Source organism: Astyanax mexicanus, chromosome 10 (assembly GCF_023375975.1).
Source record: "Astyanax mexicanus isolate ESR-SI-001 chromosome 10, AstMex3_surface, whole genome shotgun sequence".
Taxonomy (NCBI): Eukaryota; Metazoa; Chordata; class Actinopteri; order Characiformes; family Acestrorhamphidae; genus Astyanax; species Astyanax mexicanus.
The window spans coordinates 41,356,561-41,384,441 of record NC_064417.1 but is presented as its reverse complement, the minus strand read 5'-3'; the positions used below and the strand labels follow the sequence as shown (position 1 = coordinate 41,384,441).

General features: G+C 38.4%; 1 protein-coding gene across 2 annotated transcripts in view; it reads right to left on the bottom strand.

The window, feature by feature from the left end:
- mid2 (midline 2) overlaps nucleotides 1-27,881 on the bottom strand; it is a 220,751-nt gene that overhangs the window by 138,024 nt on the left and 54,846 nt on the right. For both annotated transcript variants that reach the window (XM_049483849.1, XM_049483848.1), the window contains exon 2: nucleotides 14,083-14,248. The gene's annotated coding sequence lies outside the window, so the exon portion shown is untranslated. The remainder of the gene's footprint in view (nucleotides 1-14,082; nucleotides 14,249-27,881) is intronic.

The window sequence follows — 27,881 nt, the reverse complement described above, 5'->3', positions numbered from 1 at the left end:
TGCTCACGCGTTAATGAGTTAAGCGTAACAGATGAAGTCTGGCACTATAATTATGAGGTGGGTTTGTTATTGGTTATTGCTAAATGAGCCATATGTCCTGAGAGGCTGTTAATCCTGTGTTTAGGTCGGCGTTGAACGTTTCGGCTGCAGATATAAATCAGAAACTGTGAACGTGTTACAGTCTAATCTCATTACGCTGTCTGTCTTATAGCAGGTCTGGGGCAGGAAGAAGAGGGATAAACACACGTGATAAGAAACACATGAACACAAATAAGGGCAGAATGCAGGGTTTATCAGTGCGATCTCAGGCCACTTGTTTACGCAGCCAAACAGTTCAGCGCTGAACAATAGAGAATGCTCATGTGACGCATGCATGAAACACTCTCACAAGGGAAAAACACACAAGGACAATGAGAACTCCAGAATTTTCCCTCAGCTGTGAGTTCAGGAAGCTAGTAGGATTTAAGGTGTGCTTAGTGAACAGTACTGTCACTGCTGATTAAAGAGCTGGACACTTCTGAACATGTTTAAAGGAAACAATTTACCTAAAGCCTCAACGCCCACTGAGTTACAATTACTTAATAGTTACTATTAAGCTGTATTCCTAAAAATACTTAAAAAAAGGATGGGACAGATTTACCACTAATCAAAAAAATGACCAAATCACTCATACGTTTATGCATTAGCATTAGGCCTGAATGTTTATTGGAGAACCTCAAATCATAAAAAAATTTAAAAAAGTAACTCAACTTAAATAGAACCTGAAAACCTCAGCTAGAACCTCAGCAAACCCTATTTACATAAAAAGAACTTCAAAACTGTCAAAAAATAACCCAAAATAAAAAAAAAGAATAAAAAATAACCTTAAAACAGTAACTCAAATAGATTCTGAAAACAGTTTACTTGGTTCACTTAAAAGGAACCTTAAAACTACAACTCAAATAACTCAATAAAGAACCTGTTAACTCGATTAACTTGGTTAATTTGGTTAACATAAAAAGAACTACAAAAAAAAAAAAAATACAAAAAATAAAATAAAAAATAACCTTTAAACAGTAACTCAAATAGATACTACTAAAAAAAAATTCAACTGAGTTAAACAGTAACCCAATAGCTAAAAATAGAACCTTAAAATTCTTAACTTGGCTAACTTGGTTAACATAAAAAGAACTTCAAAATAATTACAAATAATTAAAAATAATTTAAAAATAATTTAAAAATAATCTCTCTCTGAATAACTCAAACAGATCCTGAAAACAGCTTACTCAGTTAACTTTAAAAGAATCTTAAAACAAAAAAGAAACTTAAATAACTCAAAAATACTGAGTAACACAGGTAACTTGTAAATAACCTTAAAACAGTAACTCAAACAACTCAGATAAAACCTTTAAACAGTTACTCAATAACTCAAAAAAGAACATTAAACCAGCAATTCAGTCACTTTAAAAGAACCTTAAACCAGCTATTAAAAATAACTAATCAAAACTAAAACAGTAACCACAAAATCAAATTATAGTAACTCAAAAATAACTGAGTTACTTTTGAGCAAAGCCAAAATCTACAGGGTACAGGATTACAGGAATTAACAACAAATGTTAAAATGTAAACGTCAATTATGCAAAATGCTATGATATTAATAATTCAGTCTAGGTTATGTGAAATACGTGAAACAGTTTTCATTGTATCAAGCAGCAAAAAAGCATAAAAAGTTGACATTGCTTAAATCTCTGCATGTACTGCAATGTGACTACTGTGCATGTGCACATTGTGATGATGATAATAAAACAATACATTGCACAGCCTTACTCTGCACTGTGGTGAAATACATATTGTATATGGGTCCAGTGTGCATGTATGAATGAGTTAAAGTTTTGCAACAAAACTTTGAGAGTGAGCAGCTAAAGCTGTGGACCCAGATGCTGTACTACCCAACGGTCTAAAGGGTTAATACTATGATAGCTCAATAATCAAAAGACCAACATTAATGACCAGTTTTATAAGAAGCTAGAAATCAAAACATGCCAGGCCTTTTACAAGATGCCAGAGGTCTTTTTTTTATGAACCTCTGTGAGTGTGTGTGGCTTGGCGATTAATCTGTGGGTACTAATTTGTGTGTGTTTACAGGGCTGGTGATCTGTACTCATTACTGTACACTGCTCACTGCAGGCCTCGCTCAAATCCCACCGTTACATAACTCTCACGCCTCACACAGGCAGCCCTGTGGGACCCTCAACTGCTCTACTTTCAGCACAGCCCTTCACATCAGAGCCCACAGTGGGTGTAGGATACAGGGATTGTTGCCCTGGACGTGGATATAGTCCGGTGCATATTTTAGCCGTGTACGTCACCGCGTATGGACGATATTGAGGGTAATAAAGACCCGGGTCAGGCCTGTCCACCCTGTCTTGGCCTGTCATGAGCAGCCGGAATAATGGCCGCGCTGTTTGTCAGTTCTAGCTAAGCAACGGACAACTGGAGGCATTTGTTTCCTGAGGGCAGGGTGAGAAACGGACAGCGTAGGGCTGGGCGATATGGAAAAAAATCTTATTACGATATAGTTTTTCATATCAGCCGATATCGATATGTATCACGATATAAATCAAATCACTTTCTGTTACACTTAAAGGTTTCTATTTTTACTCAGAAGTGACAGAATAAGGGAGTTATGGACAAAATCACTAGCAGGCTCAGAGCCTTGTGGACAGACACTAGGATGTTAACATCTTGCCAGGTGGGTACAGCTTTTAAATTAATTTTAAAAAGGGGACAAATATATAAACTAAAAAATATGTAAGACCCTTTACATTATATGTCTGTTTAATTTAAATTGCAATAACACTTTATTTATTTTTATAAAATTATATTTAATCAAAAGATCATTCCCCTCCCTGAATGCAGGCAACTACATAAAGCAAAATACAAGAGTATATCACAGTGTTCATTTTGACAGGTGATTTTGATACAGTCTTAGTCTTTTCACTAAAATGTATAATAGTTTTAGTTACATTTTAGTCTATCGGATATTATTAGTTTTAGTCAGATTTCAGTCTAGTTTAATTTTGGTCATATAAAAAGTATGTATTACATATGTTTTACTGTTTTTCTATTTTCTATTTGTTGTAATTTTAGATAATTTACTGCTTATGTTTTTTTTTAAATAAGAGCCTTTAGTTTTTTTTTCATTTAAATTAAGCTAACATTTAAATATTTAAAAAAAAAAGTGGCCTATAATGGAGGTGGGAGGAATAAAGTCAAGTTTCTGAAATGATCCACTTCTACTGCAGTACAGATTTATACTAACATTACTGGCTTTCAGTAGACTAGACTTACATTACTTAAGTGTATTTAAAACTCCAGTTCAGTAACAGCAATGTTTAGCTCAGTTCAAATACAGCTAGACAGATTATATAATCTTCTGTATTTAGTAAAATATCCAGCATAACAGACTCTCTATCTGTTAAAAACTATAAAACACAAAGACAGAGGAGAATGCTGCCCTCAGGGTTTTCTAACAGAAACAGTGAGAGTTAGGAAAAAAGATGGAAAGTGCTTCCTTTCTGTGTGTTTATATACTAACCCCTCACTCGTGCTGAAGTTAACCTTAATTTACACGAAACGTGGATTAACACGGCTAACGTGCGTTACCCATTAGTTTATTAGAATGTAAAAAGCAGTGAAAGCATCTTAGCTAATGATGACAGATTGCACAGATCCCTTTTACACCTAAACATCGCTAACTTTAAACTGGAGACAAGCTAATCTAACTAGCAGCAAACAGAGCAGCGTTTACCTGCCTTCAGAAATCTGAACAAGCTCACCTCTCTAAATATCTTGGAGACGCATGCCTCATATTTAAAAGGTGAGTTTTCCAGTGTAGCGCCGCTGAATAGTATAAATGAAGTTTATCCAGTAAATGGGAGAGAAGGAGCCGCTATGTGAGGAGTTCAAAGTGGAGGGGCTCGGGGGGTGGGGCGGAGGGGGATGGTGGAGAGGGGAGGGGAGGGGTTGTACTGGGCTGAGCAGCAGTTCAGCGTGCTGCCTGATCTCGTGCTGCGCCTTTTCACAACGCTACTTAAACGGGAAATAGAAAATTTAGTTTATCGAATTTCTCGCCCCGACTTATCGCGATATATAGTTTCCTCGATAACTATCGATATCGTTTTATCGCCCAGCACTAGGACAGCGCATACCATAGACATTCATATTTACATACAGGCTGAGAATAGGAACCAACCATATACTGCACATATCATTGCTTTTAAAACCATATACTGTACATATCATTGGTTTTAAAACCATATACTGTACATATCATTGGTTTTAAAACCCTATACTGTACATATCATTGGTTTTAAAACCATATACTGTACATATCATTGGTTTTAAAACCATATACTGTACATATCATTGGTTTTAAAACCATATACTGCACATATCATTGCTTTTAAAACCATATACTGTACATATCATTGGTTTTAAAACCATATACTGTACATATCATTGGTTTTAAAACCCTATACTGTACATATCATTGGTTTTAAAACCATATACTGTACATATCATTGGTTTTAAAACCATACACTGTACATATCACTGGTTTTAAAACCATACACTGTACATATCACTGGTTTTAAAACCATATACTGTACATATCATTGGTTCTAAAACCATATACTGTACATATCATTGGTTCTGAAACCACATACTGTACATATCACGGGTTTTAAAAACTTACACTGTACATATCACTGGTTTTAAAACCATATACTGTACATATCATTGGCTGTAAAACCATATACTATACATATTATTGGTTTTAAAACCATATACTGTACATACCACTGGTTTTAAAACCATATACTGTACATATGATTGGTTTTAAAACCACATACTGTACATATCACTGGTTTTAAAACCATACACTGTACATATCATTGGTTTTAAAATCATATACTTTGCATATACTTGGTTTTAAAACCATACACTGTACATATCATTGGATTTAAAACCATATACTTTACATATCATTGGTTTTTAAAACTTACACTGTACATATAATTGGTTTTAAAACCACATACTGTACATATGATTGGTTTTAAAAACATACATTGTACATTTCATTGTTTTTTAAAACAAAAACACTGTACATATCATTGGTTTTAAAACCATATACTGTACATATCATTGGTTTAAAAACCATATACTGTACATATCATTGTTTCTAAACCATACATTGTACATATCATTGGTTTTAAAACCATATACTGTACATACCACTGGTTTCAAAACCATATGCTGTTCATATCATTGATTTTAAAACCATATACTGTACATATAATAGGTTTTAAAACCATATACTGTACATAAAATTGGTTTCAAAACCACATTCTGTACATATCACTGGTTTTAAAACCACATTCTGTACATATCACTGGTTTTAAAACCATACACTGTACATATCATTGGTTTTAAAATCATATACTGTGCATATACTTGGTTTTAAAACCATACACTGTACATATCATTGGTTTTAAAACCATATACTGTACATACCACTGGTTTTAAAACCATATACTGCACATATCACTGGTTTTAAAAGCATATACTGTACATATCATTGGTTTTAAAACCATTCACTGTACATTTTGTTTATACTGTACATATTACTGTTTTTTTAACCATATACTATACATATAATTGGTTTTAATATATTTAATATATTTAATTGGTGTTTGATATCTGCTAAATCTCATCATATTTACAGTAAATATACAGTAAAACCGCTATATATATCTAAAAAAACATACTGTACTGAATCTAATCAGTTTCACTCCTTAATAAATCATTATCAGACAGTGATGGATTGTTTTCTCCAGTGCTGCAGCCGGTATTAGAGGAGCCCTGCTCCATTTGTGGTGCTTATTCTTCCGGCCTTGTGAAATGTCAGCCTCAGGGTGCTGGTTTTGGCCTGAGTGAGGCATGACTGTTTGACTCATATCACACTCAGTCACACCCTAGCAGTCCGACAGCGCGGCCGGTCACAGACAACACGGCTCATCTTCCACCAGACACTGCACAGACGAGGCTTATTTAATGACTGGCCCAATGACGAAATAATAAAGCACACAAGAGTAATTACTGTTAAGAGGCAAAATTTAATTACAGCCAGTGGTGATCAGTGATTGAACGTGATTGAGCCTCTCCTGCTCTTTTGTCTGCAAGCAGAGGAATTAATGCAGGGCTACTGGGCATAATCAGCCGGAATGAATCAGGAGAAGATTAAAGAACAGATCCAGCACAATTCTTACACAGGAACGCCAGCAGCCCACAACTGTTCCCTAATTGACAAATCCCTTTTTCTTTAGAGAACAGCAGATTCTAATACAGCTGAAGCTACTGGTGACCATGAGTCACGTCTAGCATCAAAGAGGGAGGAGTCAGTGACGTCACAGTGAAGTGATGCCATCACACTCACCTGGAATATCATAGCAACCACCTATTAAACATGTAGCATTTGTCTAGCAACACCACAAAAACCACCTGTTGTATGATATCAATGTTAACACTTATATATATTAACACTTATTATAAATGCATTAATAATGCATCATATGACATGCATAATACCGTATAATGACTGTAATAAGCCTGTATAATAACTCAAAAGTATATACAGCGACATTCATAACACATTATAAACTACAGGTGTAAGGGTTTATAAAGAAAGGGCTTATAATGCTTTATAATATCTGTTCATAAGAACATTGTACAATGTAGTGTTGTAATGCACTATAACACAAAGTTGGTATATTTTGGTAGAAGGCATTATAATCTGCAGCTATGATTTCTCAAATTAAGCATGTGAAAACTCACTTCACATAAAGTTAGTGATTACTGTATATAAGGCTTTATAATGTGTTTCACACTTGTATGAAAGCCTAATTTGAGAAAGCAACAGCACTGCAACCAACTTTCAATCGCTTAGTAACACCACAGCAGCCACCAAGCAAATCTTAGCAACAACATTAATCATAGCAACACCCTGGTTAACACCTAGCATCACAATTTCATCCACCTATAGACACCATAGTAACCACCTAGTAACATTATTACAACTACTTTACAGTTGCTTCGAATCATAATGGCAACTATCTGGGACACGATTGCAACCACATAGTAGAACCATAGCAACAACTTTTTTCACTCCTAACAACAGCACTGCAACCACATTTTAATCACTTAGTAATGCCACAGCAGCCACCTAGCAAAGTCATAGCAACAACTTAATCATAGCAAGACCCTGGTAAACACCTGGTAAACATCACAATATCAGTCACCTATAAACACCACAGTAACCACCTAGTAACAATATTACAAGTACTTTACAATTGTCTCAAAACATAATGGCAACTACCTGGACACCATTGCAACCACATAGCAAAACCATAGCAACAGCTTAATCACACCTAGCAACAGCTGTGCAACCACCTTTCGATCACTCAGTAAGGCCACAGCAGCCACCAAGCAAAATCACAGCAACATAACTTAACCACACCAGGATGACCATTAAGCTATCATGCAGGAATGCCATAGCAACCACTTAATCTGTGCAACCTTTATTTTTCTACTTGTTTATATACTGCAGTTTTCAACCCTGTGTATTCTCAAATCACTGTCTCATGCTTACAGACACTCTAAATAATTTCTATATCTTCGCAGCAGACGTCCTGCAGCTATCTGCTGCTCTTCTTATTCGCGCTGCGGGGAGAAGAGCGTTCTGGAAGATACAGGTCAAGCTTCTTGTCAAAGAGGTTCAAATCTCAGATGTAGTGAATATTGGAAAATATTGTAGCAGGGCTTTCTGCAGGTCTGAGCAGCCTGTCTGAATGCCTGTAGCAAAACATTCTCAGGACGCCTGACAGGTTAGGTTTTTAACTTGCTGGTGCTGTTCTTCATTGACTTTGCTCTGCAAGTTTCAGCTCAGCTGGACTTATGCTGGCTTAAATGGTACTTAAGATCTGGCTGTCGTTAGCATTAGCAAGGCTTGTTGGGTTTATGTTACGTACGTGAAGCCTGCATTCATTTTAATGTGTACAGTTTTGTTAGGAACAGTCTAAATATTTATATTAGACGCCTTTATATGACTAAGAGCCAATCTGATGAGCTGACACCACACTAGATCATTTACAGCTCTGAAAAAAATATAAGAGACCACTTACAAATAATGAGTTTCTTTGATTTTACCAACTTGAAAACCTCTGGAATATAATCAAGCGGAAGGTAATCACAAGCTGAACTGCTTGGATGTTTGCACCAGGAGTGGCATAAAGTTATCCAAAAGCAGTGTGCAAGACTAGTGGAGGAGAACATGCCAAATATTGATTTCTCTTTAAACTCTTAAAACTTTATGAACATGAACTTGTTTTCTTTGCATTATTTGAGGTCTGAAAGCTCTGCATCTTTTTTTGTGTTATTTCAGCCATTTCACATTTTCTGCAAATAAATGCTCTAAATGATAATATTTTTATTTGGAATTTGGGAGATATGTTGTCTGCAGTTTATAGAATAAAACAACAATGTTCATTTTACTCAAACTTATATCTATACATAGCAAATTCAGATCTGGTGTTTTGTCCCCTATGTTTTGTGTGAAACTGTTTAATGGACACTCAGGAAATCAATAATGACTTATGTTACTGCATAGAGCTACTGAGCCTTTAAATTACTTTAAAAGTAGCCTCTCTCTGTCAGATATGTACAGTAAATCATTACTGGTGTGGTCTGATTAGACACTGGGTCGTTACCACAAGAGGGCTTAAAAGTGCTTCCCTTGATGCCTCATAGGCTTTCAAAGGTAATGTTTGGGTAGTGTACCTCTTGGTAAGAGATTGTCGACTGCTAGACATGCATCCACAACGCATTCAAAGACATTTTGCCGAGTTAATGGACTTGAGAAACAGGATGTTTGTTTCAGCAAGCCACCATGGCCTTAATTTGCAGTAGTATTGGGGTAGACTGCTTTCGACAAGAACTGTATCATTTTAGCAATTAATCCAACAACAGTTTTCAGGACTTACTGCCTCAACTGCTGGTGTGGTGATCTGAGAAGCCATTGCATACAACAGTCAGTCTCCCCTAGTAGTGATACAAGGGACACTAACAGCTCATCAATACTGTATGTGCAGAACATCCTTCAGTTATATGAGTTGACTTTTTTGGCAGGGCTTCTAACTGGCATTTTTCAGCAGGCTAATGCTCACCCACACACCCAGACATTTCCCAGGAATGTCTCTGCCTTATCGCAAAGCTTCTATGAGTGTGCATGATCTACAGGTCCAGCTGCAACATCTGTTTATAAATGTACTGCAGGATGTCATATGGAATCTGTATGCCTTAATGCCCATCTGTATCCAGGCTAGAGGCGGTCCAACAGGGTATTTAACTAATTGGAGCCTCTTTTCAATTGTCAGTCATTCTATTTCTCAATATTATGCAGCCCTAATGTATGCACACTCAACACAATGAAGGAAAAACACACCACCCCTTCAAAAACAAGCAAGCAAATAACAAAAATCTTTCACAGCACGAAGAACACACATCCTGATGCAAAGCTAATATCAGTCATAATCCTTAAATCTCGCAAGCTTTATACAAGTCAATAGCTATATCCCTTCATCCTAAAAAACATCAATCACACTCAAACTGCCACAATTGTTTTAAGGACAAAAATGAATATTGCTTATGATTTGTGATGTATTTTGTATTAGCGAGCCAGCTTACATCTTGTAAAAAAAGGGAATTTGGACAGGGAAGCAGCATGTGGCCTCAACCGAAATGAGATGGACCATTTGGAAAGCTGCCATTACGAGCAGAGGCCCTGTGTTTCTGCTGTGGATAAAAAATAAATAAATAAATAAAAAAGCACAATCCTGATTTGACTCAGCTATTCAGCTTGGCAATTGGATTTTTTTTTTTAAGAGAACAGTGTGCTCATTAAAAATAAACACCAAATCATTCTTTGTACATCTGTGTTCTCGCATTATTGCTTCTCCTCGCTTTTTTTCCAACGAAGAAGAAAACAGCAGGCCAAAACCCTCTCGCATTCCGAAGAGGAGGGATGCTGAGAAAAATACGGTGCAGCGGCAGTTATCGAGTGAGAAAGCAGGGCTGACCAAATTGCGAGACAGACGAATTAAACAGACCAACGAAACGAGTCCAACACAAATGCTTCTATTGACAAGATCCTATTCAACAAGGTCCCAGAGAGTCTGAGCATTTTCAGAAGAGCCAGACACAGAAAAACAACCCATGACGAGCAAAACACAGACATAGTGAGTCATTTAGAGTAAACGGATCTACTGCGGTGCTCATGTATAAAACTCTCATATACTGTATAAAACAATACCTCAAAACGATTGTGCTAGTTCTGCTGTCTTAAAGAATTCATAGGACTTTAGCTACAATATACAGCATTTAGCACTCAGAATATCTGACACGTCTCTCATACGGGCCTGTTTTAAGACTTTAAAAGCCTCTACATGAACAGGATGATTTGAGAATGATTCACTTCACACAGTTACAGTATGCACATTTACACTTGTAATGCTTGTAATATATCTTAACTGCAGTTATCTGTGGAACTGCAGTTGCCTTGTGGAAAATCACAGTTTATGCCAGCTTTATGTCAGATTTATACAATGTAGTCAGGGCTAGATTTCAGAAGGAACCAAGGACCTGCCATCATATTAGGTCAAAAATCATGGCCAACAAACGACATCAATTTAGAGCGAAGCACATACAGATCTATAGAAGATAAATACATAAACTGCCTCTGTTTAACCATGCATTATTTAGTAGATCCACGGAACACCACAGAACATCATGGAAACACCATGGAAGAGCTGGACACTACTTTGTGTTTGACTAAATTGTACTATGAAATAATACTGCTTTTTATACAGTTGATGTGCAGTGCAGCCAACTTGTCTTTTAAACCCAGGATTGATGAGGCTCTCCCGACTTCCGACTTCCACTTGTGATGACATTCCAGTTGAAATTTTTGGAACTTCAGAAATTCCACCATCCCAGTTCAGATGGAAAACAGCATACTGATTTACAATTTAATGGTTTATGGACAGAAAGGGGTGAGTAGAAGAGAGCAAATTGAAATAAAATTATATATATTTTTTAAATTTTCTTTAAATGCTCATAATAATCTTTTTACAATCTTTTAATAAATAAAGTAATTGTAATTAGGAAATATTTTATGCAGAAATTGACATTGAAAAAGCTACAAATGAACAGGTAAGCACACAGAAGACAGGGGCGGAGACAGGGAATACACACAGGGCACGTTTAGAGGGTCAATAAACACAGGGATAGGCCAGAGAGATGGAAAACTGGACGAGAATGTGACACTGCTCTGGCACTAGGAAAATTATGTACCCAGTGGCGGTCAGCATACAGAGCTGCGGCAACTGTCTGAAATCTGAAAGCGCCTTTAGAAAAATTGTTTTTTACTTATTTGGGTATCAGTGACAATAAACATAAATTTTCTTACTTATTTTCAACAACTACTAAATAATTATGTTTCAGATATCCCCAATCTTTAAACATATCCAGACAGTAGACTTTTGACTCCTATTACACTTCACCTTCTGACGCAAATTCCAACAAGACAAAAAAAAAAAGAAAGGGCCGTTTGTCTTGATGCATGATTTCTCTCATCGATCCTAAAATAAGCCCCGCTAGAAATGAACCCAAGCCTATTTTCAGCCTGAAGAAATGTATGCCATGCTAGTACTGCCTACAGACACATATGCAAACGCACACTGGCCTACATTTTATGCCAAATCAAATCCAGGTTGTGTGTGTGGTCTTTACTGTATTCGCTTCCAAGTGAGAACCGTTCTGGCGGCGTGAGGGCCGTGCGTACTATAGCCAAATGCCGGGCTGAATGGGATGTGTGCTCAGTGAAGCACAACCTCCAAGGGCTCTTGAATTAATGATAATAATCACCCAGACTTCAACAGCACCGATATGAGATCCACTGCAGAGGCTGCTGAAAGCAGCCAAGTGGCCACTATAGTTACAGCCCTGAAATGGCAGCAGCCAAATGTATTAATGTCTGTCAGACAGGAAGAAGAGTCTGGGTAGTCCAGGTTTCATTGCTTTAGTTCGTAGGGAGTGAGAAATGCGTGATGCAGCTAATAGTGTTGCAGTTATTGCAGTTATTTTAAGAAGAAAAAAAAAAAAACAGGCACAGATATAACAGGCTGAATATAACATTCCATTATCATGATACTGGCAATAATGCTGTCAAATCGAGCAATTATATAATTTACACAAGCAAGTACAACTCTATGAATCATGTACAATTCAGTTCAACCTTACGTAGAGTAAGTGAGCAACTTACTCTATGTAGAGCAACTAATGATTTTTTTGGTAGTCGACTAATCTGATGATTATTTTTTCGATTAGTCGATTAGTCAACGATTATTTTTGCCACAAAAAAGATAGAAACAGCTAAACATGAGATTTAAAAAACATTAAATTGTCTAGATGTTGTTTAAACATGGAAAGTACTGATATTTAGAGAGTAAATATGTAATCTGTTGTGTTTGTGCACTTTTGGAGACTCTAAAGCACTTTGTGTACTGCGGTACTGATACAAATTAATGATTAGTTGACGAATTATCTCTGCTAAAAACAATAGAAACAGTTGGACATGAGATTTAAAAAGCATTAAATTGTCTAGATGTTGTTCAAACATAGAATGGACTGATATTTAGTGATTTAAATATGTAATCTGTTGTGTTTGGGCACTTTTGGAGACTTTCTCCCCAGCACTTTGTGTAATGCTGTACTGTTACAAATGAATGATTAGTTGACAATGTAATTCGTAGTTGACAAGTTATTTCTGCTAAAAATTATAGAAACAGCTGGACATGAGATTTAAAAGGAATTTAAATGTCTAGTGTCACAGGACTATGAAGGACTGGACCCAAGTGCAAAGAGGTAAGTAATATTTGTGGGAGGATTATGGAAGGATTTATTTTTATGGATGTGAAGTGGTGTGAGAGGGACTGCTTTATGCTGGGCTCAAACTCCCCACCTTGTCAGTGCTGGGCCAACACTCTACCCCTGCGCCACTTGCAAGGGCAGGCAGCTGTTGGAATTACACCCTCTTAACTGAGGAGGGAAAACCAAACAAAGGAGATGCCACATGGCATTTCTCAAACAAAGGAAAGGCAAACAAACTAAAAAGGAAACTTAGGACAGACTTGGTAAAAGAAGTCTCTTTTCTTTCTTTCTTTCTTTCTTTCTTTCTTTCTTTATTTCTTATTTCTTATTTCTTTATTTCTTTGTTTCTTTTGTAAGTTTTTGCTTTCTCTTCAGATCTCTTATTTTTCTCTCTTTTTTATGAGATCTTTTCTTCCTTTTTTTCTGCTTTCTTTTGAGATCTTTTGAGATCTTTCTTTTCGTTTTATTTCCTTTTTATTTTCTTTTATTTTCTTCAGTACCCTACGTTACCGGTCACCCCTCTACAAAGGTGTGGCAAGAGTGTGCTGCTTTCATTGGCCTTATATACCAGTGCCAGCAGGTGTGTCTCGTTTGCACTGATTACCTTCTGGCATTCTGGGGTTTTTGTGTTCACCCCCTGCTGGCCGCTGGCAGCACTGGCCGACCCCTTACAGTCTAGATGTTGTTTAAACATAGAATGTACTGATATTTAGTGATTTAAATATGTAATCTGTTGTGTTTGGGCACTTTTGGAGACTCTATCCCCAGCACTTTGTGTACTGCGGTACTGTTACAAATTAATGATTAGTTGACAGTGTAATTTGTAGTCGACAAATTTAAATAATCGACAATAATGTCAATTATATCGACTAATCGTTGCAGCCCTACGTACAGCATAACATCATTACTCCCATTATTAACATTTTTTTACAGTTTCCTAGACCCTAAAATAGAACCCCATTAGACTCCAAAACATATGCTAAACTCATATTTACATGTTCATAGTAATTTAAGTATTAAGCATTAATAACATAATTAATAACATAATAATACACCTACTGTTCAGAAGGTTAAATCTGGGTGGCGTGGTAGTGATGCAGCAGGTAGTGTCTCTGCTGGTTGTGGGTTTGAACCTCACTGTGGTCTCTGTCTGGGAGGATTTTGGTTTGTTCTTGTTGTGTCCACATAGGTTTTCTCCCAGGTGCTCAAACTTTCTTCTTCCCACCTTTCAAAAAACACAAAAGATAAATAAATTGCATTATTATAAGTTTATTATGTTCCCAGTTTCCGATAGGTTTCCAGTTTCTACCATCTGTGTGTAGTGATTACCCCAGGCTATCTTCAATAGGTAAATGTAGATCATATACAGTATTATGACTAACTGCCTGGACTCTAAGTTCTAGGCTGTAAGCTGCTAACTGTGCTAGCTGTGTGTTGGCTATACTGATCTCTCTCTATAGAGTTTTTTTTCCCTTAATATAATGAGCACAAATTAAAGTCTAATAGGTTAAAGTTTTCAGTAAGCAATAATAAAAAATTAAGGAAATAAATTACCTTGAATTATTAGAGTAAATTCAACATATGTAGGTTTACTGTGACTGGTGTTATCGGTTAGCATTTCTGATTAGCTCACAGTTCCTGACTATGAATACTACACAGCAAATTCTGTTTTTTTGAGTGTTAATATCAACTTATTTTAAGTTTAAATGTGAGACCATTGAATACACTTTATGATAGAGTTAAAGTAACTATTTTCTGGGAGTCTTTAACTCTGTTAAAGAAGATGGGAACTTGCTCTTATAGCCAACAACACATCAGCTAGGCAAACAACTATTATATAAAATATCATAAAATACTCCATGGAAGGAGCCCTGATGGGCAAGACTTCACACTGATGGTGAGCTAGGATTGGGGGACACTCCCATTAGAAAGTTCAGTCACGCTCTTCTTGGAACACCTTGGAATAAACTCTAATATGAAATACTCTGATATACCACCAAAGAGTTTCCCTCAACTTAACTATTCTATTGGAAAGTTAATAAGCTTGAAAACTTCAGATGAGAAGCAGAATCTTGGACTTGCTGGACACTTTCATACTTTTTTTGATATCGAGTGATGCTCAGAATGTGGAACTATTATGCCCTAAAGTTCGAACTCTACCAAACTATGATATAATGATGAAATGACAGTTTGGCTGACTGTCCGAAGCGTCTGAAGCTTGTCCAGACTGACGCTGTCAGTTTCCTTCCCCTCCAGCCCCTCCAGCATCTGCTCAGACAGATGACAAAAGCATGGAAAGGGCTGGGCAGAACCCACCCTGGGCCTTACAAGCCCCTCAGTCTGAGGGCTTTGATCAAATTTATGGCACTGTTCTCTTCCTGAAACTTCCTTTTGCAGAAGTCGGGGGATTTCACATGCACTCACACTGGCAGGGGCAGCTCCTCGCACAGCCGTGCAGACACTCTTTGAAGGTGTGCTCACCCGCTCTGGCTTTCATCTGCCTCGGGCCGGGCGAGGCTGCGGCTTTCTGACGGCACACATCACAGGCGGAGAGGAAAAGTACTGTTCGTACCTGAAGCGGAGAGAGAGAGCACCTCCACTTCATCTCCCGCTCGCAGTCCTCTGCTGAATAAGTTGAGCAGATGAGTGTTGGTTGTTATTGCGGCGGAATTTTACAGTAGATCTTAATGGAGATGGTGTGCCAGAGATTTTAACTACTGGGAAACAAATTGCCATTTAAATTGGTACTGATAAAACACTAAGGACCCTTTTGTACACCCTGCGAAAGTTGTGTCGCTATGCTCTTTGCTATCTTACACCCCATCAACAGTTTATATTCATGCCTTGTGCCCGCGCCCACAATCAACATTGATGGGTGTGGTGGTCTGGATGTGAGGTATGTTCAGGTAAATTCCTGCTACGTTTCTATCTTGGCAGGAAAAACAGGTGCACTACTGACTGATTAAAACCCTGACAGCAGTCAACAGTCAGCAGTCCAATCCTAGCTAACTTACCTCTCTGCTCGAAAGAATAAAATAACATTACTGTTCCTTCAGATCAGTATCCTCTGCTGAGACCTACAAAGCTTTGCGCTGTTAAGATACGAATGTACCAAAGTCAGAGTGCTTCTGACTCTTAAACGAAAGAGACACACTGATTGATGGTTTAACTATTCATTTTTATTTGTTTCTGCTGTTTTTACTGATGATTAGTACACAATTTAAACATGTCAGAAACTGCTAACATCTTTCTTTAATTTAATTGACACTGACATTGTGTGGATGCAAAACCTCCAGGCCAAATGTCATTTACTGTCATTTTCTGCTAGTTGAGTTGATTTCTGTCTGATGAGTACACAGCATGAAGTTCTTTCAGCTCTAAACAGGCTGCCATATTGCATCTACTTGCCACCTTCACTGCCATTGTTTAGCAAAATAAAACTTGCTGTCCAGTTTTTTAAACTGACCTTTCCTGTCAACAGCTCTGCTTACATTACCCGGCAGTGTGTAAACTATGAGGCTGCCAATCAGAGCACAAGAGCTTTCGCAGCCTTTGGAGTCCCTAAAGTGAGCTCAAACTCACAAACTCAAATCAGTCGTCTGACATTATGTCAATAGACCTCAAAGTTCCATGGCAGACATGTCTGCTGGGAAAAGTAAACAAAATGTAATTCAAGTGGCTGATTTTTTTTTTTTGAAGAAAAGAAAACCTTGTAGAGTAAAGGTAAGTTTCCATTTCCCCAACGTTTGGTTGGACCGCCTTTAGCTTTGATTGCAGCTTCACATTCACTGTGGCATTGTTTAAATAAGCTTCTGCAATGTCACAAGATTTATTTCAATGTAAGATCTTGCAGCATTGCTGATAGTATAGTCTGACTGCTGCACAAAGCATTCTCCATCCAGCACATCCCGAAGATTCTCAATGAGGTCTGGACTCTGTGGTGAACTCTCTCAATCCATGTGTGAAAATGATGATCTCATGCTCCCTGAATCACTATTTCACAATTCCAGCCCCATGAATCCTGACATTGTCATCTTGGAATATGGCCGTGTCATCAGGAAAGAAAAAATCGAATCCATTAATAGAAGTACCTGGTCTATATTCAGTATATTCCGGTAGTCAGCTGACCTCATTCTTTCAGCACATACTGTTGCTGAACCTAGACCTGACTAACTGCAGCATCAACCCCACATCATTTGCTTAGTTTTTGACACTTTTTTTGATAGTTTTTGACTTTTTTTTGGCCAGGCAGTGTAATTTGCAAAAGTGGATACACTTTGAGAGGGGACACATCATTGGACTAAAAGCAGAAAAAGAAATGGTTGTTTTAACAAAATGACCAATGTTTATGTCATCCATCAGCCAGCTACCATAGGCTTTGTTTGCAGTAGTGTCGTGAATGAGAATCCCGGTCTGCTATGGACTGGAATTGTGTCAACTTAAGTGTTAAATCCAGTGACTGTTTGGGATAAGGTGAAGGTTGGGTTTCAATATGAAGGCCTCATGGTTAACCTTTTTTAATACTGTCTTTGCTGTGATGGTTTTGGGAACCAAGACATATGATAGTTGGTCACCCTAGTAGCAACAGGAGGGGCACTAACAGCTCTGTGGCCACATGGGTTACCTTGCATGGCAGGACTTCCAAATATTATATTTTTCAGCAGGATAATGCTCACCCACACACAGTAATGTTAACTGTATAGTTTTGGACAAAAAAACATCTATCTATATTACAATTCACATATACGAAGTTGTACTCCAATCTAATCACCCTAATAGTTCTAGAGCTGTCCTAGTTGTAAATAGAACAATTGTTTCTTTTTTTGTTCCCAAAGAACACTTTTAAAACATTTTTTTAGGGTTCTTCTGTTCGTCTTCATTAAAACTATCAAATCACTGTAAGAATTGACATCAGCTTTAATGGCCCTTAAATAGAACCCTGTGGGACTCCAGGAAATTATTTAACTAAACCAAGAGTTACCAAATAATTTTAATTTCCAAGTTTTCTGAATAAAAAAAGCAAGCATTCAAAGAGTTCAGATTGTAACAATACAGTATTATCTATGTAATTATGTAATTATTTAAGGCTAATATAATTGTGTAGTGTAGCAAAAAAAAACACACAGTAACTCCAAACTTCTAAAGGTTCGCTCACATTCATAATACATCAGACAAGCCTGAGTGACGATGCAGCCGCCACTCATGATTGGTGTTGTCAAAACTGCTTTCCCCTTTCAGCTTTCCCTGGCCCGACTCGACTGGCAGGAATCTACGGAATGCTCTACAGTACCTGAACATCTGTCAGTTCTGGAGCAGATCTGGAGAGAAAGGGGCGCCATTAGACAGGCGAAGCAGGTGCCCGCCGAGCGGCGTGACAAACAGCGTTTGCGAGGGGAGAGCGGAGCATCCGTGTGAGACGGTGTTTATCGGCCGAGTCAGCCTGTGAATCTCTAATGCAGCTTTAAATCACTGCTGCTTAACCGCAATTTGCCGCGCAGAGGGCATCATTTCTTTTTCCGATACCCCCCGATGTTTACCAACAGGACCGACCTGCAGAGAACGATTTGGGAAAGAGGCTTAGTCCAGCCTCGCGCATTTGCTAATGAAAGACCCGAGAGTACTCGCATTATCAAATGAAGCCAAAGGGCAGCCGACTGGCCTGGGTTTGCATGAGAATTATCATGAGAATATTGCATCATTTTCGTGATATCAAACAGCTCAGGCTGGAGATGAAAATGGGAGAGATAATTGCGAATTTCGAGAGTTCATTCTGGTCCACACCGTGGTTAATGTAGCGTGGCATTGTGTTCACATTTTCAAAGGCCAGTCTGGGAGCAAACAGGACAGGTAGTACAGAAGCAACCATCAGGAACAATGCTCTCTCTGCTAGAATAACAATCTTCTCAAACTTCAAGATCTGACACAACACAATAGCATGATACTTCAGGTAAAAAAGAAACATGCTAATATAAACCTTTTGTGGCAGATTTTTTAATTTTATTATTTATTTTCATTTTTATATTATACTATATTATATATAATATTATACAAATATGTTTTCTATCAACTATTCAATTAATGTTAAGTTACTTTTAGATTTATTTATGTATTATTTATACAATTCCAGTTACACTAAGCCTTACTGTCACGCCTGGTGCTCAAAGCACACCTGTCTCTCCTGCACTCCGCTCTACATGCAATCTCCAGTCTCCACAGTACGATACCCAGAACACACCTCACTCTGACATCACACGCCAATCACCGGAATATTGATTTCACCTGCGACCACCTGTATTTGTACCCCTTTAGCACATATAAACTTTGCTGATTATTGTTTATTCAGTTTATTCTGCTTTTTTTAAAACACTTTATTTTCCTTGCCCTTGATTGCCTTTGTTTATGACCTTTTTTTCTGTGTACCTCTCCACTAGATTCAGAAAATCACCACTCAAATGCCTACGCAGATCTTCAGAAATCTAATATCCCATCTATTTGAAACCCAAATTCAGGCCTTGCCCAAACTAAACGATAAATTTTGACGCATTGCCATGAGCATGGTTTCTAGTGTTCAACCTCATTTACAAGACAATACCATACCTCCCCAGAGGCAACAGTTCTTCATTAACTTACATACGGCTATCCCATGACTTTTGGCACACCAATGTACTGTATTAAAAATATTTCATGGTTAGAGGCAATGTGTAACAGAAACACTGGATGTACTATGATGAGGTTTTATGTAATAAGATGTTTCATTTAGCATTTCAGGTTTTGGAGTGGCACAACTAACTGCCACACAAAGATAAATAGTTGATACAGTTTCAAATTTTGGTGGAATTTTTATGTAGGCTATACATACACAAATGTATAATTTAATGTATAATTGTTAAGAATAAATCCAATGATTAAAAAAGAACCTTTTAATGAACTCTGCTCTGATGGCCATTTTTCCAAATTTTTCACCCTTCCAGAACTACAAGCTTCAGCGCTAGTTCTAGCAGAATAACTATATCAACCAATCACCATCTTACACCTGTCTTTATAAGACGTCCCCCTACATGCCCTTCTGTACTTGCAGGCATTGTTTCGTTTTCCCTCCTTGTTCCCCACTGTCTCCAGTCTGGTCCCGCCTGCCCAGGGGTTGGCTCCGCCCCTGCCTCCTACATAAGGCGGGATCTGTGAGGGTCCTGATGCTGCATACCTGGGCCGACGACAGGGCCCAAACCATAGACTAAATTTGCATAAATTGATATTTAATACATTGTTCATACTATGAACGTTTAAGCTGTCATTATTGTATACTTTCCCCTGGAGCCTTCATGGTAAACTATGGGAATCCAAAGACCATGAAGGATACATCAGCTGCTCCAAACATTGCTGGCATTTCTCTGGTACATATGACAAGGGTCCTTCACTTTGTATACCAAGTCTATCTCAACTACAGCGCAGACTTCAAAACACAAACATCAAAAAATGACTAAAGAAACATCCTGTGTCTCTAGTAATGCAATCATTGTCTTTGGTGATTCTCACAGTAGAACATGTGATTGATGAAGGTAGGGCATCTGCTCTCTGGCTAATGCAGTAAAAGAGTTAATTTGCATTTTATTTTCCAGGATTATGTAAGTTTGTATGACCTGGCAGCCGCGCATGTCTCTGCTGCTCTGTGGATGCGCGTCGTAGAGCTTCATGCAGCTACCAGGCATAATAAGAGCTTGGGCATGTCAGTGCTGTGATATAATTAAGTGCGGCTGCTGACACACACACACACATGCGCACCCCTACACATGTGCACACAAAGCAGCAGCCAGCTGCATTATCTGGGGAGGAGGGCTGAGCTAAGTAGCTGTCAGGAGGCCGGGATCATGCAGGCAGGCAGGCCGTGCTATGAGAGCCCAACAGTGAGTGTGTGTGAGTGTGTGTGAGTGTGTGTGAGTGTGTGTGTGTGTGAGTAAATGTGTGAGTGTGTTATCTCTCACTGGATGGGAGGTCTGAGCCAGTGCCAAACTCCAGAGCTCAGCAGCAAAGCCCTGGTGGGACATGGCTGAACCTGCAGAAAGCGCCAACAGGAGGTCAGAGTTTAGGTGTGTGTGTGTGTGTGTGTGTGTGTGTGTGTGTGTGTGTGTGTGTGTGTGTGGTCCCCAGATGGACCATCATGCAGGTGGCCTGATGAAGATCAGTGAACATCCCGAAGTGTAAATCCCGACCTCATAAAGTGTCAATTATGATTAGATCTATTATGAAATCTCATAATTCAAATGTGATTCAGTTCACTATTAGATGATATCTCACATTTGAATAGGATTCATTTTGATTTATTTTGATTCTTTTGAAAATGATTCAGTATAAGGGGAAATCCCACATTTCAGTGTAATTCCGTATGATTCAGTTTGATTCGATTTGTTTCATTAAGAAATGATTCAGTGCATGATATCTCACATTTTATAGTGCACATGATAATATCTGACTTTTAAATATGATTCAGTATGATTATTTATTTTGATTCATTTTTGATTATTTATGAACCATTTAGTGCATTATAAAAACCTTGCTTTTTTAAAAAATTCAGTTTTACTCTCTATTCCTCTTTAGGAACATTACAGCACATGACAATATTTCACATTTTAATATGCTTTATTTTTATTCAATTTAATTCTTTAGCAAATGATTCAGTGCACAATAAAATCTCCTATATTAATATTCAAGATTCAGTTTGTTTAGTTAGATTCTTTAGAAAATTACTCTAAGTCTAACATAAAATAAAAAATCTGTTTAGATTTTTTAAGAGATAACCCTTAAGAGATGATGCACGATGATATCAGACATTTTTAGTATGACTGAACCTGTCTGTGTCTGTCTTGTGTTTTTCTTTTTTTGGTCCTTCCTGCTCCTGTCCTCTGTTCTCTTGTTTTGTTTTCCTGCCTATGTGCTCCCTGAGCACATTGCTTTGTTTTTTTGTTTTTGGTCTTGTCTCTGCTTAAGCCCCACCCTGTCATCTGTAATCCTTTCTGCCTCATTTGTAACCCCACCCCCTTGTTACTTCTCCAGGTGTCCCTTGTCTGTGCCTGTGTATAAATACCCCAATGTGTTCCTAATTTCACTGTGTTGTTAATCCTTCGTTTTACAGTCTTTGTTAATGTATCCTTAGTGTTATTTTTTGAGTCATGGAAAATAAACTAGACTTGCGTTTGTATCCTGCGTCCTACTTGTTACATTAATTAGATTCCAAATTTTCCAAAAATAATTCAGTACATCAGTAAATTCACAATGATTTGACATAAAACTCATAATCCTTTACCAGTCAATTTAATTAAATTAGTTCTTAATTAGGTCTAACCCTTATGAATGATTGGCTAGTCTCCCTGGGTTTCAAAATGTAGCCATGAGTGATGAAGTGCTAGTGAGTGCCAGACTACTGAGGAGATGCAGACAAATGAGGGAGGATCTGGGAGGATGGATTAAGAAGACCCCCCCCCCCCCCCTTTCACTTAGGTATGGAGAAAAGAGAGAGAATGAGATAAGGAGAGGAAACATATTGATCATAGAAAAGAGTGAAAGAAGAGAAGAAGATGAACAGGAAATACTGTATATAGACCCAGAAGGAAAGAAAGCAAGAGCAAGAGAAATGCATGACTAGTTAAGGGGCCACATGGAGTGCCCAGTAGCCAATCAGAGCAGTGATGGCCAGCAGTCAGCTGGATCTCCCACCTGCTGCCCCAAACCGTCCAGCACTTCCACCTGCAGCCTGGCACTCTGCAGGGCTAATGAACTGCTAATGTAATCTCTATCCAGCACCAGCAGCAACACCATGATCCCCCACCCCCTTCCCAACCCGCCCAACCCTAACAAACAGATGGGTCTAACCCCCTCCATCACCCATCACAGCTCATAGCTCATCTCCACACTAGGCCTCAGCAGCTAAAACACACTAAAACTGCTCATATATTACAGCAAAAACACTAGACCCACTGTGGAAATCGTACGCTACAATCTTAAACATGCCTCAGGCCTTTTTTAATACAGCGCACACTTGTACAAAATGAATCAGGGTGGTGTGATAGGAACAGTCTGCTAATGTCGGAGTGGAGGAAAATCTTCAAGGTCACGAAACTCTGGGCAAGGTAAAATGTGATGTGCCTACGATAAGAGCATGTGCGAGATAAGGCAAGGTGCCATTAATCCCGCCCGTTATCTGGAGAAAGCCATTATACCTGTGCGTTCGTGTAAAACCAATAAGCAAATTATCCTCAGGCTCTTCAGCTGTAAAATTTAAATTACGTCCACAGCCAGTGCATGAGGCACCGTTTTAGTTCCACTTTTAGGCCCTCTTCGTCAGGTCAGGTACACCAAACTTCCTTAATTTAAGGACTGGGAAATATATCATAAATAGCAGATACTATTCAAAACTAATTTATTTATTTATTTAGACAACAAAATGATGGTTGAGTAGACAATAAATACTTTTTTTTTTTGATTCTCTGAATTATTGTCTTAAAAACATTATAAGCATAAGATTATTATGTTGCTTACAGGAACAACAACAAACCATAATGTTAGGGCCAGACATGGATGAGACAAGCGCAGATAATATGAGGAGTCCAGGTCAAAACACGGCAAGGCAGAATCAAAGGGTAAGGCAAAAATCATAGTAAATTAAGCAAAAAGGATCATCCACAGAATAAACAATATAAACAGGTAAAAAAAAAACTGTGTACATCTCTGTACAGATGGACAGAATCTAATTTATCTAATACTCAGCAGGTTTGTGATTGAAGTGCAGTGGTATATATAGTGCTGGAGACAGGTGAAGTCAATATTCAGGTGACTGTAGTCTGGGATGTTTCATGTAATCAGTGATATGATCTGTGGAGTGAGAATCCAGGGCATGCAAGGAACTGGAGTTCATTGACAATTGTTCAGTGTTAGAGGTTGGTTCTGGCCACGTACTGTAGTAGTGCCCAAATTTACAGATTTATTTCTCTGACAAGACAATTTTTCTGATTCTTTAAATTCAAGATATAAAATCAAGGATTCTTCTTATTTCAAGGAAATTTTAAGTTAGAAAAAAATGCAGTTGTTATACATGTTTTTATAGTTGTTGTCAGCAGATTTTTGAAGTAGATGTTAAGATTTTTTTAATGCTAATATACTTTTGGGAAACTTGGCCAATATTGGTCTATCACACCCGCTATGCAGATTAGATCTGGATGCTATTTAATACCAAAAAAGAAAGAGTTCAGTGTCTGGAGGGATGCTACTCAACATAGTACAGTTTAGTGCAGCTTGTCTCAGAAGCAAGATGACTTTGCCTATGTTTACATTAAGCTTCGTCAATGAGGTCAAATTTGAGTAAAAAAAAAACGTTTTTTTTTTGTTTTGTGTTACATTAATTTACTGACAGTGTGAGACTATACTGTACATTCTTAAGGAGTTTTTTACAGTCATACTGTCCAGCCTTACTCTTATTACAAATGAGAGTCACGATTCTCTAAATGTTATAATCAATTAAATAGCTTTAAAACAAGCCAAATACAGCTAGCTCAATTAACTGGCGGTACACTGCAAAGAGACAGCTAAGACTGTTAGCAGAGCATCGCATTAGACAAAGCCAAAGAAAAAGCCAAGATTAAGTTACTCTCTCTCTTTATCTCTCTCTCTCTTTTTTTACATCTGCTGCAGAGCAAAGGCAACAAAACACTTACATCTACATTATTTTCTGGCTACATAGCAACCTCCAGGATTAGGTGCTCCTACAAGGTTTTTGATGTGTAATGAGAAAAGTGTCCAGCGTCGGCCGATAATTAGCTGCCGCTGCCAATGCGCTGGGCCTGCGGAGAGCGCCTAAAATAATGAACGCAAGCTACGCAAGCTTATCGTGACGAAAGATAAAGCAGGACGTGCGTTAGAAGCAAACACCTGCTCTAAAAGGACTTGAAACATTGAACTGGCATGTTATTACACTTTGACAACCTTTCTTTATTTTTCCCTTTGATGCAGAGATGAATCACGAAGAGGACTCGGCATTGAGAGAGCGCAAACACAAAAACGAGCATTGTTTCAAGCTGACAGGAAGGACATTTTCATTTCTGAGCCACCGATGAATAAAAAAACATCCCTGCTTCATGTTTATTCATCTTCACTAGACTGTTAAATGGCATTTGATAATGAAGCCGGTCTATTAAAACTAAAGAGCATAATGTTCTCAGGGATTAATGCGGTCCGGATGCCTGGCCTGTTTATCGATGTGGGCCAGGGCTCTAGACGCAATGCTTATGTAACGCAAGGTTACTGAAGAAAAGACATCCCCCACTCCAGCACCCCCCATCGCTGGCGTTGGAAGCGGAGGGGATGATGTCGGTCCGCCCAGCATGCAGAGTGTTCCAGCCTTTATTTATCTCTATAGGTTGGTGGGCCGCATCGCCTTTGGTTTTCACAAGCTTTCAATGGAACTTTTGCTGGGGACTGCTCTCGAAGCGTGGCTCGAATGCCCAACGGACCGGCGCCGGGGCCCTCTGCAGATGGAGCGCCGACAACGCTGATGGAAACCACTTGAATTTACTTTCTTATTTACAAGCACTCAGGATCTCTGTGCCTGCCGGGAGTAGGGTTCAACACAGGGGAGCTCTTAGGTATAGATGGAGCTGAGAGCTATGAGCCACAATACCACAGGCCCATTCCAGCAATTTAACGTGACCATCTGGAAAAAAATCAAATTCACACAATGTTTCCCTCCTTTAGCTCAAATACAGTCATTCACTGATATTAGGATATGTGAACGTTCAAAGTGTCAAATGTTGCTTTTTTACTGTCAACTGGAGCTAAAGTAGGCTAAAGTAGAGACACTACTAGGGATCACTAGACACTATCATTACAAAATGTTCCTCAAACTACTGGTAGAGGTATGACTAGGTCCAGTGGATTCAGGCCCACCTTTTTTTGTCACTGGCCTGCCCAAAACAGCTACATAAATTAACTTTGTGGTCCCGTTAACCTAGGCCCACCCAGTTTTGATATGTGTTAAAGTAGCTAGCTTTTCAAAGAAACAGACAGCCTTGCATTAAATCAGTGGTGAAGGTATGCCTAGGTCCAGTGGGCCCAGGTCATTATTTTGTCATTGGCCCAATCAAAATCACAGTTTTAATTTACCTAATGGGTTTTTTTGGTCTAAGCCTTTTTCAAATGTTTTATTGTGCAATTAAAAAAAAAACAGTAATGGAGGAATGACTAGGACCAGAGAGCCTAGGCCCACTTTTGTCACAAGTGCACCCAAAAGTACTTCTTAAATTTAGCATAGGTAGTGGTCCTAGATTCACCCACTTCTCTCATTGGCCCAAACAAAAAGATTGCTCGAATTTATATTTTTGGCCCCATGGTCCTAGACCCTAGACCCACCAACCAAAAAAAATATTTAAAAACACCCACTTTTGTCATTGTCCACACAAAAATTATTGGTCAAGTGTATTTTCTATGCTTTCTGGGCCTAAGCCCACCCAGTGGGCCCAAGTCCACTCACTTTTGTCATTGGTCCACACTAAGATGATTGATCAAATTTTTTTTTTTTAGGCCTTGTAGGTCTAAGACCGATCTTTTCTTACTGATCACCCAAAAATGACTACCCAAATATACCATCTATACCTATTGGGTTTGGCCCATCCATTTTTGTCACTGGCCCAACTAAATTCTGTGCTTGATTTTACGTTCTGGGCACATCCGCATCCTTTTGTCACTGGTCCACTCCAGCCCAGCTGGCCTTGGTCCACCTACTTTTATCACTGGCTCATACATAAATAATGGCTCATATTTACTGAGTGAGCCTAGTGGTCTTAAGACCACATATTTTTGTCACCCCCAAAAGCAAATTTACTTTCTGTGTCCAGTGGCAACAATATATATGCTTCTTTTATACAGTAACAGCACTATCTAGTACAATGTTTCACAGGGATAAGGCAGTATTCTGGCACACACAGAGAAACAGGAAGTAGCTATCTCCATTTGCATCTTCTCTTTCTGCCCTTTTGAACAGAGGGTGATTTGGTCCAGACAGGCTTACGGAGCGGCTTGCTGACATCTCATCTCTCTATCTCTGACTCTCTGTCTGCTGCAGGAATAATGATACTGACTCTCTATGGAGCGTTCACTGGAAGAACACTTTTAAAAGGGCTGAGCATCGCTGAAATCACTCTGTCTACAGAATCAAACAAACTGCAGATTGAGATGCAGCCACATGAATATATCATAATATCGAGGCTCCACAGCTTCACTGGGGAAAGATAACCTTGCAAGCATAGATCATTTCTCAGTTTCAGTCCTAGAAATCCAGCAGCCTGTGCTCTACCCCTGTGCTTCATCTTCTCTAAAATAGCTAATGCAATTAGTTAGCTAGCTCTTCATAAGACAAATTAGGTGCAGTGGAGCAGGGAAAACATCAGATTGAGACTTGGGCAGTGTCCAAAGTCTGAAACTGAAACTGGGAAATCCTGCGGTGCACTGTGAGCTGTATATTGTTGGCTGGTGTAATTTCCGAACACATTAAATGAGAAAATGTCTGAGCTAACAGAGAACATTATAAGAACGTTTAGCAATGTTTTGAAAATGTTTCAGGAAGATTAGCCTGTAACGTTACAGAAATAATGGGTAACACTTTCTATGAATGTCATCTCTATAAGACTCTATAACCACATTCATAACATTTTATAATGCATTCATAAGGCATTATAAACATGGCTATAAATGTTTATGAAAATGCATAACCCATTATAGCCATGTTTATTAAGCATTATAACTTGTGATCATCATACTTTATAAGCTGTGTTTATAATATATATGTTAAAATAGTATATAGCTATCGTTAATAATCA